This window comes from Corvus brachyrhynchos, unplaced genomic scaffold (assembly GCF_000691975.1).
Source record: "Corvus brachyrhynchos isolate BGI_N302 unplaced genomic scaffold, ASM69197v1 scaffold258, whole genome shotgun sequence".
NCBI classification, from domain to species: Eukaryota; Metazoa; Chordata; class Aves; order Passeriformes; family Corvidae; genus Corvus; species Corvus brachyrhynchos.
Genome location: NW_008240122.1, coordinates 3,813,848 through 3,820,749, shown reverse-complemented (window position 1 = coordinate 3,820,749; position 6,902 = coordinate 3,813,848).

Below are 6,902 nucleotides of genomic sequence, written 5' to 3'. Positions count from 1 at the left end.
TTCATTGAAAAAAATGGAAGAGAAAATGTTTGAAAACTTGAGGAAGACTGATGCAAGAATCTCTTGCAGTCTGGTCTGAGAGCAATCTAACTGGAATTTGCCACTGAATGCATATATCATTTCATGTCTGCCTACCCCTTGGCAAGGCTGAAAAATGTCCATGGGCTTCTGTCAGTTATTCTCCTCTTATTCAGAACTGCACCGTCATTCAAAGGTAATCACATATTTCTTTGCTCCTAGCACCCTGCCTGAACAGTTTAAGTATCTCTTCATTGAGCCCACAGGCTACTCTTTTATCAAGAGTTTATTAGTGTTCTACCCTGCCAGTCCCACTCAGTCTTCTTTCTTTTTTTTTTTTTTGCCTCAGATCACAATGCCTGCATAGATATTTTAAAGAAAACATGACAATATTTTGGACATTTCCACTGCTTCTCATCATATAACTGTAAATCACCAGATAGGTTCTAGAACTATTGTATTGATGAAGATACAGAGATAGCATTATCTCTAATGGCATTAATCACTTTTTGCCACACTGTCCAGATGCCCTGTTCCCATTTGGCATCAGCTATAAGTTTACATAGCCTCAAGGGGAGGCTGGGCAAGACCACAGAGCAGAAATGCACACTGGCTTTTTAAACACATTGGAACTACATCCATTTCATGAAATTCTTCAGCCATGAGTAGCTGAAAGCCAGGACAGTACTTAGGGGGAGGCATCAGATGTGCAAGGCTGGTTCTCTGCTCTTCCCTGCATACCCACTTGTGGCTATTGTTGGACTCAGGATATTGGGCTACACTGACCTTTGTTCTGAACCAGTATGCCTCTTATGTTCTTATTATGTTCTTATGTTAAGCAGGAAAAGAATTTAGCCTCTGGATAACACCCGGTTGTGCTTGAATTCAGCAGCAAAATTCCTTTTCATTGTTTCAGATTTGAAAAGTTAATTACCAAAAAAAGAAGTGTGCACACCAGTATATGAAGTTGTGTTGGTACCAGACACAGAAGATTAATTTTTTTATAATTAAGAACCTCACAGGATTTTTTTAATATCTACATGGATAGGGACTTTTTTCGCCCTGAAAAACATGTAAGCCAACCCCTGCTCCAGACTTCAGCAAAATTCACCATTATGAAGGTATTTTAAATAGGTCTCTGCACCATCCACCTAAGAAAGGATTCCATATAAGAATTTCTGAGTGTGAAGTCTCAGGACATTTTAGGCAGAACAGTTCTGTTCATGGCCTTGCAATCTTCATCAGAATATGTACGGCTTCTTAGATCTTTAGATCCAGACTCTAGGCTCATCCCAGAGCAATTAGTTGCAGCTCATAGAGTGGTATTGCTGGTTTATAATGTTTTTTCTAATGATGTCATTTTATAATGACATTATTTTAACTCTGTTCAGATGGAGCTTCAGCCCCCTTCATTGAAATTTTTTGGAGAAGCATAATGAGTTGTGCAAATATTTTGAATCTCTTACTGATGATCAAGTTTGATTCTCTCACTGTCTACAACAAATTCCCTTCCAAAGATTCTACCTGGAAAGGTAAGAATTTAGGTATTCCTGGAAGTCAAGGCCAACATAAGCACTGTGAATAAATACTTGGCTATGTTGAAGACAATTACAACTTGTATTAAGGATCAGGATGCCTTAGAGAAGGTTTTAAAAAGACATGGAAAAAGTGCAACAGGAAATACACAAACCTAATTGCACAATAGGGAATTCTGGGTCATGTTTTAAAATGGACATGCAGACATCATTACTTACCAGGAACACATCAGGAATTTATTTCCTCCACACATCACAGATTGAAACTGGAAAGTAATCTTGCATAGCTGCTTGTTTTGGTGGGACTATACAAGCTGAAGTGAAATCAGACAAAACCACATGTAACAGCAGAAAAACAAAAGAAGCTTAATTCCAAGTGTTTCTGAGCTTGGCATAGGAATAAGGAAATTAGAACATGATGAATATTAATATTTAGATTGCCTGTGCATCAAGAGGCAAAACATCTCAGAAAAGCTACCTCTGCTGTGCATATCAACCTCTTATTCTTTGATGTTTTGTTATACAAACAGTAGTCAGATAAATACACACAAAAAGCTCAAAAACCTACAGTATTTCACAATGTCACATCAAGTGAGGGATTCTTTTGATTTTTTTTTTCCAGACCTGCTCATGTGCACAATTTCTTTATGCCCCATTTGCTATAAAAATATTGGTCAGCGAACAATGAATAGGTAGACATATTTCACTGCATAACCGAGAGTGAACTGTCTTTTTAGGTTTGTCTTCATTTTGCAAGCCCATGTATCTTAACCTTCATAATGCCTGTTTACATCAATAAAGTAAATTTATTTACTGGAATGCATTTGCAGAGTTACTTATTTACACTTTATTTGTTAGAAAGCCAGATATTTACTATAGTACATTTGTGAACAAAGTTTCACAGAAACTTCAAACGTGCATGAATCTGATGTGCTGTGTTTCAAACATGCCTAACTTTGACCACATCAGTAGGACTGCTCTTATACTCACAGCTACATAAAGCACCTTCTGAACTGGAGGTGTAAATTCATGAGGTAGTGGTGGAGATTGGTTCAGTTTTTCGAAGTCCATGATTTCTGTCACCTCCTCCTCCATGAGAGGTTAAATAGAAAATGTGAAGTTTATATGAACAAATACAACTGATTTATGGAAAACCCAAAGAAAAAACACACACGAAGTATAATCCAGAACGTTTATTTTTAGAAAGAAATACTATCTTAAGTCCATATCCAGCTACTTTATTCTTGTTAAGGTCATTCCATTAAACAAGCCCCAAAGAGAATTATCAATATTATCTGACACTGTAACAAAATCAGAATGGGAACGAGCTTTATACACAGCAGAGGAAATAGAGTGATACCAAATGTTGGCTGCTGTTATTGACCAAGTCAGCAGGTAAAGCCTACAATCTGGTTAAACATCTGGAAGGAGGAGGTAGAATTTGCATGGAAGATGGATATGATTGCAACAGTAAAATAATCTGTTTCTTGGAAAAATATAACAAAAATGAGCAGGCCCATTCACCACGCTTTGCTGGCGAATGCCACTAAGGCACTACTTGGAGCAATATCTTGCTTTCTTTGCAGGAGTTCTCCCAGGTACTGTAAAAGTACCTGCCCCATGTTTGATACTTAATAAGTAACAAGGAAATTTAGAGTTTCTTGAAGCACTTCTCCTGTCCAGCTCCATTTCCATTCTGGCTGAAAGAGTGGAATACTTTATCCGGCAAATGCATAACGACCCAGTGGCTGAACTTCACGTAGGTGAGGTAGAGTTAGACGCTATGGAAGGGATGAGAAGTATGACTTGGCTTTCTGCTCATCAAAAAAAAAGGAGCCCTTTGTTATTTGTATTGGCAGTCTGGCTGTGTGGTTAGGTTTTAAGGTAGTGTAAAACTGGGAGGGAGCAAAGGAAAGCTGAACATCTTTAGAAAAGTTCCGAGCCTTAAAATACAAGCTCCTGTCCTTAGCTCTGCGGTGCAAACTCATCTCTCAAGGACAAACTTCATTAGTATTGTGCGGTCTTCATCATCTCTAACTCAAAGCAGCCTGCTCAGTCAGAAACCAAAATTGTTGCAGTATGACATGTTTGGAAAACAGTTTCCCTCACTGGGATCTGTGCTGGCCACCAACCAGTTTCCTGATGGCATTTAAGGTTGCTGACTTAAAGCCCATGCTGGCAATTTATCGGTGGAGGAGGGAGCTGAGTGGGAGGTACCTTTCTGCCCCTGTTGACAAGACTCAGGATGGAACGTGCTCGATAACACATGAAAGAGTGACTTGGTGCTGCCCACATTGCCTCTCATCAACATGATGACTGCATCCACCCTAAGAGCCCTAAATGGCATTCTGCTTGTGAAAAGGTTGCCTCCCTCCTGTTTAAATGGGGCAGTGGTAATCAGTGAGGATGCTTAACCTGAAAGAATATGAGATCAGGCACTTGGACTCAAAAAAAAAAACAAAAAAACAAAAAAAAAAAAAAAAACCAAAAAAACACAAAAAAACAACAAGATACATTTTTCATATTATGAGGGGGTTTAAAATTCCAACCAACCAAAATGCACAAATATTTTTTAGATTTGGGCCACCAAAATTTAAAACATAAAGTAGATTTCAGTTTCAGTTAGTTAAGATGCTTCATTAATTATAACTTCTAATTTTCACATCATTCTACAGTACCTAAGACAATATTTAAAGACATTCAAAAGAAAAATGTTTGGAAAGAGGAAAGTGAAAAGTCTGTATTCCCAAAGACATCAAAGCAAGATGTTTTGACAATGCCAGGGAATTTTAATCAAAAGTTTTTGTCCAAATTCTCTTGTAAGGAAATGACATGATTTCATACAGTGTTTTGATTTTCATTAATTGCATTTACTTTAGTAACAGAATCCAAAGAATGCATAGAAGGATGAAACAATGCATACTTATCAAGTAAAATGCTGGCTTATTTTAACCTATTCTATCAGCAGAAGTACAGCTCATCTCCATGTAAGATTGCTATGCAGAAACACTCAGTGGAAGACAGCATGCCATAGAAAGTAGGATAAGGGAACTGGAAAAAGTAGAGTCTTATGAGGAAACAGATGGAATGAAAACATTTGGCAAATATCAGTGGTGGGCTATTTTTTTGATATAGCTGTTAGGTTTCTCTAGTGTGAGAAGTCAAATAGTTTGGCTAATAGTTACACGTGCACATTGAAATTAACATATAAGCATCAAAAAAGCATTGCACTGAGGTTTTTAACCAAAGAAGGAATGCTACTAAAGCTATCAAACTATGAAGGGCCCAGCAGCCTTGCTGTCCCCTTCCAAAGATTTGCACTTCACCCTTCCCTACTTGCAGTTTCCTCCACATAGCAGGAGTACATTGGAGGATTCTCCCAGTGGCTGGGACCAGAGGTTTTCCACCAGTAGACCAAGCTATTCTGCACATGAAAGAACCACTATAGAAGGACAGATAATGGGAAAAGCAAAACTAATCTGACCTGGAAACACATCATTATTCCCATGGAAGTCTTTTCTCTGGTATCAGACATTGGGAGTGAGAGCTGTGCTGGATTCTTTGACACCAAGAAGAGTTTTGAATTCCTCAGCACAGAAGTAAATTAAAATTGTGAAAGTCAGTTGCAATAAAGAGAAAACTACAGCAATGTGTCACTGTGTTTAGCATCTCTGTGCTCTGACTAGCACAGCAAAACTAAAGGATATTAAAGACCTTTGTATTTTTATCACAGCAGTGCAAAATTTAAAACAATAAAACAATAAACTGCTTTTTCATAACGCCAAACTACCTTCCCCACTCTTCTCATTCCCATCTCTGAGATTCTGCTTGAGTTCATCTTTACCTTGACCTTGCTTCTGCTGAAATCCTTGTTCACATCTTAATCACTTCACATCTTGAATACTGCAATTCCTTCTACGGTCTGTCTAAATCCCAACTCTCTCTAAATGTCAAGAGGTCCAGAATGGTGTAGTCAGATTAATTTCTTGCTCCATGCATGGATAAACAATATGATAGAAAGTGTGTTTATGTAGTAAAATTGGGAAGCTGCAATAGAAGATGAGGTGATCATATACAGAACAGGAATGGCAGAGAACAGACATCCTGCAGCTACAAACTGGCTAATATTCTCAGGCATTACTGCAGCACAATAAAATCTCTACTATAATATAATTAGCACCAAGACCAAGAAACTTGGAAATCTCAGGCTTCTCCATCATTGCAGACAACAAGCATCTCGAGTGCCTTTGCCTCCCAAAACAGTAGCACATGTTTGGTGTCGAAATAGGCTCTAAGATCTTCAAAAGCACAATGCAACAGTTGTATAGGAAAAGACTTTCCCTCTGCAGTCAAGGGGACAGCCAACTCTTCAGGCTTGCTTGTCCAGCCAGAAGCAGCACATGGCATTTTGTTAACTATGAAGAACCACTGTAAAGAAATCATTTGCCAGCAGAAGCTAGAGGACAGGTACCCTATGTCAGACTGTGCTGTTCTGCAGTGATATAGGATCCTAAAAAATCAGCTGCTTCAGAAAGATTTGTTATCTAAGTTGTCCTGCTTTTCTGGGAATTTTGTGAGTTGTTCTGCACTAAAAAATAAAAGGAGTATAGAAATGATAAGAAAGTCCAGATGCCTGTAGCCCTGCTTAAAATTGATTAAACACGGTGGCTACTTGATTTGTCTGGAATCAGTGAAAATAGCTGTCAAATATTGCCTGGAATACCTTCAGTAGAAGAGGTTTTTATCCCATATTAGTCACTATACACCCAACAGCAAAACTGTTAGGAGGCAAACTTGACTGCAGCCTTCTTTTCTTAAATCACCCTGGCTCTTACCCTCCCTCTGACATACACCTTCTAGTCACATTGATCAAAGAAATGTATCCTGCCTACATTGAAAAAAACCTCCAAAATAATAATTTAACTCATATAAAAGAATGTAAAAGATGCCTCATCCATTGCTTTTATAAACTCCAGAATCATACTCAATTTTGTAAGAAAGCATTTTCCTCACCTGAATGGTAATTAAAAACCCTAAAACTAACGAATAAATCCCTCCCTGAAACAGTAACACATCTCAAGAATGCTTGCAAACCAATGAATCCAAACAGCATAGTTTGGATGATTCAAATATTTCATTTCAGTATTTTTGATAATTAATTTTTTTCCATATTATTGGCTCAAATCAGCGAAGAAAACTTTATCCTGAATCAAGAAGCAGAAAATTCCCAAGGAACAGTTCTAAGAAATAGTTTCAGGTTCAAAAATTACTGGAACCAACCTCTTGCTGAAAGAAACACACCTGCTTCCACCTCTGTTTTTCAAGTGGCTTAAAAAAAAAAAAAAAAAA